The sequence below is a fragment of the Heterocephalus glaber genome, unplaced genomic scaffold (genome assembly GCF_053883595.1).
Source record: "Heterocephalus glaber isolate CG9 unplaced genomic scaffold, H.glaber_assembly_v1.0 deba00001126, whole genome shotgun sequence".
NCBI classification, from domain to species: Eukaryota; Metazoa; Chordata; class Mammalia; order Rodentia; family Bathyergidae; genus Heterocephalus; species Heterocephalus glaber.
The window spans coordinates 13409-28576 of record NW_028258199.1 but is presented as its reverse complement, the minus strand read 5'-3'; positions in this window follow the sequence as shown (position 1 = coordinate 28576).

Here is a 15168-nt window from a genome sequence, read left to right as displayed (position 1 = left end):
GTTTGGTATTCATGAAGTTCCTAAGGTTTTCTTTATCATGAAAGTATCTTATTTCTCCATCAATTTTGAAAGATGGTTTTGCAGAGCACATCAATCTGGGTTGGAGGGTGTTTTCCTTTAGGGCTTGAAATACATCACTCCAAGCTCTTCTTGCTTTGAGTGTTTGATTTGAGAAGTCTGCTGTGATTCTGATGGGTTTTCCTTTGTATGTGATTTGTTTCTTTTCTCTCACTGGTTGTAGAAGTTTTTCTTCTATTGGATTTCTGGAATCCTATTATATGCCTATGTGTAGATTTTTTTTTGATCAAGGCTAGTTGGAGTCCTATATGCCTCACTTATCTGTATGTCAAGTTCTTTTCTCCTGCTTGGGAAGTTTTCTGCCATCACTTCTGTGAACAGTTTTTTTTGTTTTGTTTTGTTTTGTTTTTATCATCTCCACTGTCTCCTGTTTCTTCATTGACTCCAATCAGTCTTATGTTATTCTTCTTTGCCTAATGTAGCAGTTGCTGGTTTGCTTTCTCATGGTCCCTTACAATTTTAAAGCAATTTTCTTTTCCTGGTCACTAATTGCAATCTTATCTTCTGTATTTGAAATTCTGTCCTCACATCGGTTCATTCTGCTGTGTAGACTTTCAATGGAGATTTTAATCTCCTGAAACTCTGTTTGCATCTGCTTTATGGATTCCATTTGTTTCCTATGTTGGGATTCCATCATGTTCCTCAGATTCTCTATTTTTTTAATCTGTGTCCTCTCTAGATTTATTAATCATGTCTTGCACTATGGGTACCATCTTTGCTATTAACTGAGAAATTATTTCTGATTTTAGTTTTTCCACATCTTCTTTTGTTGCCAGTTCAGTGAGGAGTCCAGGTGAATGAGTATCAGATTGTTTCATCTCGTTTCCCTTTGGGGTTGCTTTAGGCGATCTGGAAGTCTTTTTTTGAGGCTTGTTTATGTGTCTTCTCATTTCCTTGATGGGGGGAGGTGCTGCTGGCACCCATGCGGCTCACCTCCTCTGACATAGTAGTGGAGGAATGGCAATGGGGGAGCCTCCTCCTGGGCACTGGGATTGCCTCACCTCCTCTGCCCTTGGAGCAGTGAAATGTTAAAAGCTATTTTTGACAAACCAGTAGGCAGCATCATACTAGATAAGGAAAAACTAAAAGTATTCCCCCTAAAATCAGGAACAAGACAAGTATATCCACTATCACCTCTTCTATTCAGTGTAGTACTTAAAACATTAGCCGTAGCAATAAGGCAAGATAAAGAAATAAAAAGGATCCATACAGGAAAGGAAGAACTTAATTACCATTATTTGCAGATGACAAGACACTTTACATAAAAGACCCAAAGAACTCTATCAAAACACTCTTACAATTAATAATGAACTTCAGGAATGTTATATAAAATCAACACAAAAATAATTAGCATTTGTGTATACCAACAATGAATGGGATGAGAAGGAAATTATGAAATTAATACCATTCACAAGAGCTTCAAGAAAATTGAAATATCTAAGAATTAAACTAAGGAAGTGAAAGACCTCTACAAAGAAAACAACAGTGCTCTGAAAAAGAAGATTGGAGAGGACATGAGAAAATGTAAAAATATCTGCCTTTGGATAGGCAAAATCAGTGTGGTCAAAATGGCCATACCCCTAAAACTGTTATACAGATACAATGGAGTCCAAATCAAAATACCAACAACATACTTTACAGATCTTGAAAAAAAAATTGCTAAAATTCATATGGACTCAAAAGAAACCTGCAATGATGAAAGCACTTTTGGATTACAAGAGCAAAGGGGCAGAAAAAGCAGTCCTTGACTTCAAGCTGTACTACAAAGCAATAGTGATAAAAATGGCCTGGTACTGGAACTGAAATAGATAAATGAATCAAAGATCAAAAGAATCCATACTGCAGTAATATATGTATACTAATATTTATAGCAGAACAACTTGTAATAACTAAATCCTGGAAACAGGCTGTATACCAATCAACAAATGATTAAAGACAATGTGGTATCTCGAGATAATTGAACAGTACACTGGTATAAAGAATGACACATTTGTGACATTTATAGAAAAATGAATGCACCTGGAAAATATAATGTTGAGTGAAATAAACCAGACACACAAGCTTAAATACCATGTAGTATCTCTTATTTGAGGAGGTAGAATACAAACAAAGAGAATAATAATGATGGGTAGTGGGGAACAAGGAAATGGATCTCTTGAAATATGCAAGTGATCCAAGGGAAAAAGTGCAAGCTGTGAGGAAGAGAGGAAAAGGAAATAATTGAATAATTTATGCCATGAATAATAAAAACCTCAACTAATGCAAACTTTATATTATCAGGAGCAATTCTACATAGTCTTGGGGAAAAATCATTTCACAATATGATCATGATTAGGGCCTACTTTTCCTGCTTATAGGCCAGCTACAGCATACAGAGACATAACCCCCTTTTCACCTTCCATCACAACTAAGACCTCAATGGTCCAGTGATGTGATGCTCCAGGGAAGGATTAAACTAGCTGAAGATTTCCTGGGAGGAACAAAATCTTGATCTACATAGTCCCTCATTGTTCTAGGATCATCACTTCTACCCTCTGAGTCATCTGCTACATTTGTTTCTTCTGAGGTACTGAATAAAGGTGTGGCAAGCTCAGGGTCTTCCTTCTTTGCTGCCCAAGGCAGCATTGATGAGCCTCAAAACTCAGCTTCTTCTCCAAGTCTCATTTCTGTCTATATATTAATTAATATGCCTTGTAGCATCATGGCTCACAGGAGACTTAATGCAGAGATTCTAGTAATGTCCCCTTTCCCTGTTCACCACATTTGGTGCTCAAAATGGATGTGAATTTGATCCACAGGTGAACTCACCTGTGAGACAGGCTGTAAGGGACAGAGTAAAAGGGACAGCACATGGATCTGCCAGAATGTTTTCTGGATGCAGACAATAGACACTGGTGGTAAGTGTACCCAGCTGGGGGTAACCACCTTTCTTTGATGGGTTAAAAATATGGGTCAGTCTCTATCATCAGATCAGTGTGACCTTGTCAAATGGATTGCTGTTAAAGCAAGCTATGTATCCAGTACTGAATAATGCTCTGATAAAATTGCTAAAAGCCATAGTAATATATGTTCCATCTTTTTCCAAGGAAGGGATAATTAACTTACAATCATGGGAATATGTTGTATCCATTCTTCAAGAGGCCCAGCGAAGAGATGATCATCTTTCCCCTCAAACTCTACCTACTTAGGCCTTAGTCCACTCTGCTCTCAAATTCTCTGTCAGTTCAGGAGATTATGGTGATCTCACCACCCACTTGCCCTTGTGGTCACACTTTCAATTGTTTGGCTTCTTCCCCTATTTGCTTTCATCTCACTGTGGCTTCTGTTCCACCATAGCAGGCTGTTTTGGCTCCATCTGAGGTAGACCTCCTGCACAGAGTTTGGGCTTCTGTGCCACTTGATGGTTCACTGATCCAATCTTTTACTCAAATCATGCAAGAGCCGATGGAAACTTACATACAATTGTATAGAGGTCGCAACAAATAATTGGAAAACAAATATTTAAATCCCAGGCAGCAGACATCCTGATTTTACAGCTAGCCTGTAAAAACACTAATCTGGATTGCAAATAGGTGATAAATCCTGTTTGCTCCTCTAATGATCTTAGAGCATATATTAAGTCACGTCAAAATATTGGGTCTCCTTCATAGAATGTGGCTCTAATGGCTCAAGTCATCTCCCAACATGTACATGGTGGACAATATGACATAAAATGTTTTAATTGTGGAAAAAGAGGGCAACTGCAAAAAAAGTATAAAATGAAAATGGCTTAACAAGCTGACTTGAAGCCACTGGATCCAAAGAAAATAAATTACCACCTGGCCTTTGTCCTCACTGCAGAAAAGGCATTCACTGGGCTAAATAAAGTCTGCTGCTCCAAATATGATAAGGATGGTGCACTCCTGCTGGTATAATGGGAATAGGCCCTAGGAAACAATAGGAGATCAGGGCCAGGGTATGCTAGTCCCTTTGAGTCAGTGATACCCATTTCAGACCCACACACAAGTACAAGATCAGACAGCATGAGTGTCTGGAGAGACATTTCTTCCCTCATCGGGGAAACACTTGGGATCTCAGGAATAGCTCAGAAATAGATCCTACTACTTAGAGAGTTCATCTCCTGGGAGGTAAGACCACCATATCTGTCCCCCAGGAATTCATGGACTCCTGCCACCCAGAACAGTTGGTTTGATACTTGGCAATTCTAATTTTGAATGGCATTACTGTTATTCTGGCTATTATTGATTCTGATTGGACCTCTGAATTGTATCTTCCTGTTAGCTCCACAAGACTTGGGATAATTCAACAAAAACTTTATATTGAAGAATTGTTGCTCTTGGTTGAACCAAAATTAAATAATGTTAACTTTAAAAATTCCTGAGAGGATCCTCAGCCAGAAATTCCTCAAGAAGAGATTTATTTCACCTAAGAGATTTCCAAAATTTGGCCCATGTACAAAATTAAATTACAAACTTCCATACCTTTGCTTTATGAAGGGCTGGATGGTCAATTGGGACATATTTGTCCTTACAAACCTTCCATTCCTGTAAATTTGTGGGGCAGAGATTTATTATAAGAAAGAATTGTAGTGACATCTTTCCCCCCTGAAACCTCACTGGTTCAACAAATGATATCTAGAATGGGATATGAATTTGGAAAAGAATTAGGAAAGCAACTTCAGAGTGGAACAAAGCCTATAGAACAGCAAAGGAAAAATAATCACCTTGGAATCGGATATGATCAAAAATGTTTAGTTGGGGCTATTGAAGAAGTTCCTCCACCCAAGGCAGCTTTGCCTTTAGAATGGAAATCAAATGACCTCATTTGGGTTGATAGATGGAAACTAACCACTTTAGAGCAACTTATATTTGAACAACTTAACAAAGGGTACTTAAGACCATATGTGAGTCCTTGGAACACACCCATCTCTGTTATTCCCAAAAGATGAGGCAAATAGTATTTGTCTCTGGACTTATGAGCTATTAATGAGAGCCTCATTCTGATGGGGGCACAGCAACCTGGCTTAGCAAACCCAATGGTAATTCCCCAGAAGTGGTCACTTATATTTATAGATTTAAAAGATTGCTTTTTCAACATTCCTTTGTGGTTGAGTGGCTGACCTTGATTTGCCTTTTATTTGATTAGGCCTAAAATAGGGATAGCAACTTTTCAGTTGTTAAATTTTTATAAAATATGACAGGGAGATTCTAGAGGCACAAAACAAGTTACAATTAATAGAGCAAAGCATACATAACCACCAGATTTTTCACATCAACTCTAAATAACTGACTCGTCTGTGCTTAACACACCCATTCACATACAGATTTAATAGTACAGTGGTATGAGAAACAGGTCTTTTCCACAAAATGATTGTTTTTATCTAAACACTTAGTGAAATCTGTACAAGTATATCTAAAGAAAATTGCAAAAATAGTTTCCTTGGGATGTAATCATACCAAACAATTATTTGGTGCTAATCCTCATTTCGTTATTCCAATTGATAAAGCTCAAATGCAGATGCTGTACAAACTGCCTTGTAACGACAAGCAGCCTTTGCAGATTTCATTGGACAGATAGATAATTATCATCCTGGAGATCCTGTATTTTAGTTTTTTGCATGAAATGAATTTATTCTCCCCAAGGTTATTCAATTTCAGCTGTTTCAAGGTGCCTCAAATTATTTCACCCATGGGTCCTCTAAGGGCCAAACAGCAATTTGGAGCTCTTCCTTTATCTATGTGTTGTTTACACCTTGTCTCTATTCTCAGAGGTCAGAGTTGCTAACCATTTTATTTGTAATTGTAATCTTCCTTTCTCAAGCTCTTAATATTTTAAGTGATTTCTCTTATGCAGTTTGACTCATAGACTGGAAGGAACTATGGTCCTCTCTACCTAAGATTACAAAAGTCCAATACTCTTAAGTGAAAATAAAGAGGACAGACATATAAATACTGAATAGTTTCTCTGGTGTGAAAAACTAAAAGTTTAAAGAAGGATCAAAATGTATAATTGATATTGTGTAATAGGAAGAAAAGGTCTGAAGGAGTAGGGGAAGTGCGAGGAGTAGGGGAAAGGAAAGAGGGGAAAAGAAAAAATATGAGAAAATGAAAAAATGGAAACAAAGTCTTTGTAAATAGGGAAGGGAGGAGGGGCTGAAGGGAGGGCAGGGAAATGGGAAAAAATAAGAACAAAGACATGTCATGTAAAGGCACAAGATCACAATGATGAATCTAACTGTATTTTATACCTAAAATGTACCAATAAACTTAATGGAAAAAAATATTACACAAGACCGTACATCAAAGAACTGTGCCCTTTTATATTTGATCACATACAAATCTTGCTGGACCAATTTCATATGACTATGCACAAGCAGATCAGCTTATAGGATTTCTTGCTGCTTTTAATCATGCTAAGTAATCACATAGCTATTTCCATAAGAATGTGAAGGCACTACAGCATGATTTTCAACTGTCTTGAGGACAGGCATAACAGATAGTTATGGCTTGTCCTAGTCATCAACAGATTTCTTGGCCCATTTCCCCAGAGGGAACTAACCCTTGAGGTATAACTAGTAATGTGATTTTCCAGATAGAGATGACATATGTCCCCTCTTTTGGGGTCTTGATTTTTACATGTTTCTATAGATACATTTTCACACATGATGCATGCCAGGTTTCACTCTGATGAGAAATAGCACCATGTTCAACAACACTGCTTGTTGGCCTTTTATGAATGTGTTCTGTGTCCATTTAAATTTAAAACAAACATAAGTATATATGTTATTACTACAAAAAAAATACATGAACCTGAGCACCTTAAAACAATGTACAAATATTATCCTTCTATTCTGTAGATAATTTCAGGATAGGTCTTGCTGATTTATCTGCTTAGGGCTTCACACTGGACAAATTTAGTTATTAGTCATGATGTGTTCTCAATTGGAGCTCAGAAGCCTTTTCTAGGCTCAATCAAGTTTTTAGCAGAATTCAGTTCCTTGTGTTGTTAGGACTGATGTCCTGTTATTCTGCTGGCTATTGAATAAGTCTGACTTTTGCATTAGGAGCTCTCAGATTTTCTGTCCATATTGCCTTTTCAAAACAGAGCAGTTTAATGTTTCAAATTGAGCAGAGCAGTGATGATCTTCAAGACTCCTTTTCTAAATATTTCCAAGATATTCCTTATCAGGTCTTCTAAACTTTCTGTATTCGGGGCACTAAATGCTTTTTTTCCACAATTCTTTCCCAATGATGCATACTCTCATCTACCAGGCTGAGTTATTGCACTGGTGTTTCCAACTAGTATCTCAAAGTCATTGTACTAACAAATCAATGTATTCATGGCACAGGAAATATCTCCTGAGCAACTGCTATGTTTTATGCCTCCACTCCCTGAACTCATGACTCTTCATTATGTTATATGCTGAAGGTTTCTGGACCTCTAAAATTCACATATTTGGATAACAATTCCTAGTTAAGTTGATCACTTAATCATTTGGAGCATTATTTGTATAAATGTAGAATGAAACTCATGAGAGTGTAAACAACAAAGAATGTACTTTAAAAATGAGTGAAGGCTTATGAATTGCTAATCTCAGGGCAATATGCATAAAATCTTGATGGTTTTCTTTGAATTATCAAAAGTTTTATAAGTGCATGATCAAATGAGAGTTCCTAATTTGTGTTATATCATTATAATTTTATTGTTTTGGAAAATGTATCAAGAAGCCAAGTGTTGTAGTATTTGTCTTTTTTTTTTTTCTTTTTGGTACCAGGGATTGAACTCGGGACTTCCCACTTGCAAGGCAGGCAGCGGAACCACTGAGCTAAATCCCCAGCCCAGTATTTGCCATCTTATTCAAAGGTTCCCAGTACAATTCTTTCTTGAAGAAAGGAATAGAAGATATCAGTATTGTCCACAGAACAATCAAGGCTCTGAGAATCTAAGGGTCCTTGTAAAGAAAGACTTTCATTGTCAAACTTTGGAGACACCTGTAGCCCAGTTTCAGGATTAAGTGTTATGTATTTCGACCATTGTAGAACAGATAACACCATGGAAAAGAAGTAATATGGACTAATTCACCTGACATTTAACTTGGTGTCTTGGGGACCTGAGAATCAGCAAGAAAATTGCTTTGTGCAGAGCAATATCCCACAGGGAATTTAGCTGCTCAGACCTAGGATAAAAGGAGGGAGATGTGCTTAACAAACAGATACACAGATCTTTAAATATTTCCTTCCTTAGCTCCCTGGAATGTACATTCTTGGTCTGAATGGAATGTGCTCATTTACTTTGGATTCTTGCATCTGACTTTGGGAATATCACTTGACCCCTTTGTACTGTCTTGGTGGCAATACAGCTTCCAGTTGCATAGTAAACTATTCAGGGAGGAATTTGGCCTTTCATGAATCCCTTCCATTGAGAAAACCCATCCAGGTGAGTACTACAGTTCAGACTGTGCTGAAGGAAGCTTCTTAGAGGCTTGGAGTCAAGAACATGTACCTGTGGCACCTGAGTGTTAAACTAGCCCAGTCCAGATTTGAGCTTTTACCGTGGTTAATTGCTTGCTTGACTAATTTGTTGATACTTTTATATAACATGCAGAAAATAGAAGGAAACACTGAACTCAGTAATGTAAGGCACAGAGTAGACAGTTAAGCAATTAAAATAGAAGCTCAGTTAGAATACAGATTGAGCACCTTAGATCAACTTCATTACAAAATGAACATATGTCAGATTTGTTCTATAAATCAAGCTGAATAGAGAAATGAATAATTACTTCTGGAACATCATTGAATGAGCTGAGCCCATTTCTTATGTCTGAGTAGGAAAAACATTTTGATTTGCTTTTTAAACTCATGCCCATTTTCTATGTTTGTTAGCATTTAAATGAAATATTCAGTTTAATTTTTTCTTTATCAATACTAGAAAGATACCTTTAGATATAATCTGATTTAAATTTTATCACTGATTGAGGCCTATATTCTTAATTCTCAGTTTCTTGTCTTCTACCAGATAACTTTGCATACAAATGTAGTTTATGTAATTTTTGATGTTTCTCTAAAATGTAACATACACTTTCCTACTTAGGTTTTTAGTATCTCTGATTTCTCATGAGAAATGTGAACTATGCAATCAATTTAGTTTTTCTCCATACAGATACTCATTTATGCCAGATTTTATTTAACTGTTCAGGATTTCCCCACTTAGTTGAAATACATCCTTTTCATATGTTAAATATCTTTGTATGCAGAAGGAAAAGTCCTTACTCATTGAAGAAATAGTAACTAGGCATTTTCTACAGCACTGATGGTGAACCCTCTACAGTTTTCAATAACAAGCAGCCCACTTAGGCCCAGATGCTGTAGGTTCACTGCCACTGTTCTAGAGGATGCAAAAGTCTAGGAAAATGCATTATTACACATATTTTCGTGTAGTCTTTGCTAGTTTAATTATTAGTCCATCCGGAGAACATCAAATTATAGATATTATACATTGTCTTTCACTTAATGTTTTCTGTTCCATTCAGTTTTTAATAAACATGGTTATTCATTTTTCCCATTTTTCTCTATTTCTCATTTTGTTAATTTTATTTGGAACAATACAGATATTCACACATGCCTGTGATTACAAAAAAGATAAGTACAATAGGTGAAATCTCTGTTCATTTGCATCTTGCACCATTCATGTTAAGACAAAACACAGAATCATAAATGTTTTTGAGGGATTCAAAGTAAAAAGAAACACGCATAGCTTTATTCATTGTAAAAGTTCAACATTTTCATGAGGAATGAAGGATTTTATAGAATATGGTCCTATGCATGATGGTTAATGATTACAACCAGATCTAGAGCACCCAATGTTTGGCCAAAAATTTCAAATTTGATTGCCTGGCAATAATATAGAAAACATTCCACACGAGAGAGAGAGAGAGAGAGGAGATTTGTTTCATCTGCTCTTGAAACATACAAAAAATAATTTGTATGTATCTTTATGTTTCTGGCTTAATCCCCAGAAAGACAATTACCAATTGGGTTTTGCTGTGGAAACTTAAAAAGTTGTTCCCAAACAATAGATAGTAGAATAATGATTTCCAGTAACTGGGAACATGAAGTGTTGGATGCGTGGGGAGATGTTGGTCAGTTGGTGCATTTGCAGTATGTGGGAAGAATGAGTTTTGATGAGGTTTTGCACAGTAGCATGAAATTTCAAAACAGCTGCTAGAGTCTGTATTGATGGGTCTCAACAAATCAAAAACATCTGAAGTAGTGGATGTGCTAATTCTGATTTAATAATTACTCAATACATACAATTATTAAGATATTATATGTGGCTTATAAATATGTACAAATATTACCTGTGAATAAAAATTCAAAAATCTCAATTACTCAGATTTATATTGAAAGCTGCAGGAAAAATTTCAAAAGTTTAATATAAAGATATGCAAATTGTGTTCTTTGAAGATTTCCCTTTTTGAACTTTGCTTTCTTCTCCTTTTTATGTATTCCCATCTGTTGGATATTACATCCAAAAATGTCTTTTCGGGTACCATGTATTTTTTGGTACCATGGATCGAACTTGGGACTTTGCCCTTGCATGGGAGGTGGTGGAACCACTGAGCTAAATGCCTGGCCCACATAAATGTCTTGATAGTATAAAAGATATTATCTCTTTTGTATTTTGAGAAACTTGTTTTTGTTCTTGTTTTTCTTATTGCTCCACAGGATAAAATTGGATTTGAAAAAAATTGAGATTTAGCCAGAAACAATGAAGCATTTACTTTTTTTACAATCCTTTTCTTCAGACCCATTCAGTTTATCCCTTTTTGTGTGTTTATTGACAGATATTTTCTATTTCTTTTAATATAGGGTAGAAAATAGCAATGTTGAAATGGAAGTCCCAGGATATATGTATATGAGAATTATATGAACTGGATTTCTGTACACAATTCTTGCATACTTTGAAGAAAATATTTTCATTCCTTCCCCCTTCAAAAGGAAAAATTATAAGATAAAGAAAAAATGGAAACAAAGTCTTTGTAAATAGGGAAGGGTGGAGGGGGCAAAGGGAGATCAAGGAATGTGGAAAAAATAAGAACCAAAATCCATCATATACAGGTACAAGTACACTATGATAAGTATAAACATATTTTATACCTAAAATATACCAATAAAAGAATTTTTTAAAAAGTATTTTCACATTGATTGCTTGCCTTGTAACAATTTCCTTTAAACAGTCTGACTTCAGATTAGAAGAACACATTGTTAACCTGACCTCAGGAGATCGTGAGTTATGGTGTATTTTTAAATTGTATGTGTATGTGTGTGTGTGTGTGTGTGTGTGTACGCGCATGTGTGTTTGTATGTGTGCATGCATGCATGGCTTTGCCTTTGGAGGTGAAATCAGACTTCAGAGAAAAGAACCATGTTTCAATATGTTTCAAAATGTAAGTCATAATGGAGAGGCTAGAACATAAAATAACAACAATAACAAAAAAAAAAAATAAAGAGGGAATGCATTTCAATTAATTCACCCAGCCATTGGGGCCAACTTGTAAACATAAACCCAATAAGGTCTATACAGACAGATTTCTTGTGTCTTGAATCTTCTGCAGCTATGAGGGCACTTTGTTCTTCATTTCTTTCATTGGCCTCTCTTCCTTATGCTTCCTACCAGACTGTCACCTTGTTGATTTTGAAACCTTGAAACAACTACTTTCTTAAGGACTTTTGCACTGGTTCTTCCCTCTTCCCAGACAACCTTCTGAAAAGGATTTGTGGATTTCTCCTTGTTTTTCCTCAAAGTCTCTTTTAAAATGTCATGTACTTGCTTGTCTTATCTGAATATCTAGCACATAAATGTAGATCATGTGGAATCTTCCTATTAAAACTGATTTTTTTTTCATCAGAGTACAGGGTGCCATTTTCCATGGTGCATGAAAATTCTTTCCTAACTTTTACTTGATTTGAATTAGACTGTGTTATTTCTTTCTCATTTAATTATATGGACAATCAAGTATTTTAGTACTGATAAGTAATTGCCTAGACAATGATTTGAACTGACCATCATGCAGTTATATTTCTCAGAGATATAAAGAAATTAAAATATTTTAATACATACCCCCTTGGGAGAGATTGAGACAAGGATTGCACTTCAGAAATATCAAGGGGATCCTCTAAAGGGGAAAAATTAACAAAACTGAAGAACTGGTATGTTCTCTAAAATATGAATGTTGGGATTTCTGTCCGATTCAACAATTGTGCCTGGAATATATATTGGAGATAGAATATTTTCTTCAATGAATGTTGGTGAGAACATTGTATTAATTAACAAAGAATGAGACTATACATTTAATTCATTCTATATGCAAAAATCAACTAAAATTGCATAAAAGCTATAAATACTAAATGTTACCCCTGAAAATCTGAAATCACTGAAAGAAATGACAGGACAAACATTCTAGAAAATAGGTAAAGGCAAAAGTATTTTGGGTAGGAAAATGAAAACAGACCACAGTAAGGATAATAGTCAGATGGGATTGTATATAAAAAAGAGAGAACTAAACAGCAAGGAAAATGATCAAGAGTGAAGATACCACCTACATAGTGGGAGAAAATATTTGCAAACTATTAATCTGAAAATGGTCAGTACACAGACTATAAAAGGAAGCCAAATAAGTCAATAATAAATAAGTAGTCTTCTTTAAAAATTGACCAATTATCTCAGTAGATACTTCTGAAAAGAAGTTATATAAATGTAAATGTAAAAAAATCACAATCAGAATCACATTGAGACATGCCATATCATCCCACATAGAAGGGCCACTATCAAAAAGATTTAAAAAAATCCCCTGTTGAAAACATGGAGAAAAAGGAAAGATCATTTCCCTTAATAAGAATGTCCATTAAAACAGTTCTATGGAACTGTTTAGAGGTCCCTCAGGGGGAAAAAGAGTCAGACAAACAAGCATAAAGAACCACCACTTCAGGCAACTTGTACCACTCACTGCTGAGAATATATCCAAAGGAAAGGAATCATTGCATTGAAGAAACATCTATACTCTTGGATTTATTGCAGCATTATTTTTTCAATTAATTTTATTGGTACATTTTAGGTATACAATACAGTTACTTTTATCATTGGGATCTTGTACCCTTACATGATGTATCTTGTTTCTTATTTTCTCCACAATCCCCTGCCCTCCCTTCACCCCCTCCAATCCATTGCAGCATTAGTAACAGTAGTAAGAAAGGGAGTCAACCTAAATAGCCAATGATAGATGAACAGATAAAGAAAATGTGATGCATAGACAAAATAAAAGAGTATTCAGCTATAAAAGATGAAATTTTGTCATTCGTGACCACATTATTGACCCTGAGGGACATTATATTAAGTGAAGTAAGCCATGTCCATACAGACAGATAACAATGTCCTCACTCATATGTGCAAACTGAAAATGTTTATCCCATAGAAGTAGGGAGTACAACAGAGGCCACTATGGTGGAAGAAGGATGGTTGGAATGGGAGTTAGAGAGGATGGAAAATAGTATGAAAAAAGAGAACAATGGGAGAAAAAATTTCTAGTGTTCCACAGCAACAATTTAATACTTACCAACAATTTACAGTATGTTTCAAACTAGCTACAAGAGATGATTTGGAATATGCCCAATCCTAAAACTGATAAATAATTGATATAATGGACATGCTAATTAGATTGATTTCATCATTGAACAATATACACATGAATAAACCCTGTACCCTACAAATATGTGAATCAATTATGTGTCAATTAAAAATAAAAATAAAGAAAAGATACATGTGTGTTTATTATTTAATATTTATTCACCTTGTTTTTCATATAGTGTGAAAAAAAAGGCAAGAACCTTTCTTACATTTTATATATCTTTGTTATTGTTGGGTTTTGGCTTTGAATTCTTTTTACAAAAATCCAAGGGAAACACTCTCTTCCTAGTTCTGGTCTTTATCAAACATGTGAAAAACTCTCAAGACAATATTGTATGAAGTATTGCACATAGCATACAAATTGTACTCTTTTAGACTCAATAACTTTATTCATTTCATTTTCCCAGAGGAGAAAAAGACGTGAAAATACTTACATGACTATATTCGACATTTACCTCTAAATTACCAACCACAAATGAGCAAATACTTTATCTAATTTTTTCACATTTGTATTTTCACTGTGATATGGCAATATCTTTACTTTTACATAGAATGAAATTATAAGAAAAAAGAGTATTTAAAGAGTGGAGAAATAAAACCCATCTCACAATAATTATACCACACAAAAATTAAGAAAGCAGCAAACCAAAACAAAACAAAAAGAAAGAAAACCAAAACCAAGTTATGAAATGGCAACCATGTAACTGTATAACAAAGATTAATAATTAAATGGCAACAAGGAAGGCACACTGGTCTTGTGTTTGCAGGACTTTTTGCTGTGGGGATTGTTAGAGGAATCAGCAATGAGGCCTCAAAATATGTGGCGGCTTTGACCCATTAGGTGGCAGTAGCACAGGCCCAGTTGTGATTACCAACACTGCAGATATTTCCAAGTGTCCATTAGACATAATTTGTCTGTGGATGAAAACACATGCATACAGCACAGGTGTAGAAACATTTAAAAACAGCTCAAATTAAAATCACACATATGTACCTGATTTGTAACTTTGGGTTGATCACTTACCATGTGGCGACTCATTTCTGCACATACAAAATGAGGCTATAAAGCATTGACCATATAGAATAGACGTATATTTTCTTGTTTGTTTTAAAGGACAGGGTCTCTCTATGCTACTCAAGCTGACAAAATACTGTGCTTTAGTAATTCTTGCCTCAGTATCCTGTGTAGTTTGGACTACACATATGCAACACTGTACTGAACTGAATGGACTTTTATTAGAAAAAATAGGAGAATATCTATAATATTCTAGCCTCAAGGAAACATGTATAAAAGATCCAAACATATCACTTGTAACTACCAAATGTTTTGTAAATGATGGACTAAATGACAGCTCTGAACCTTTGCTATCAATGTGATTTCTTTAATTGTACTGGGGGGAAAAGGCA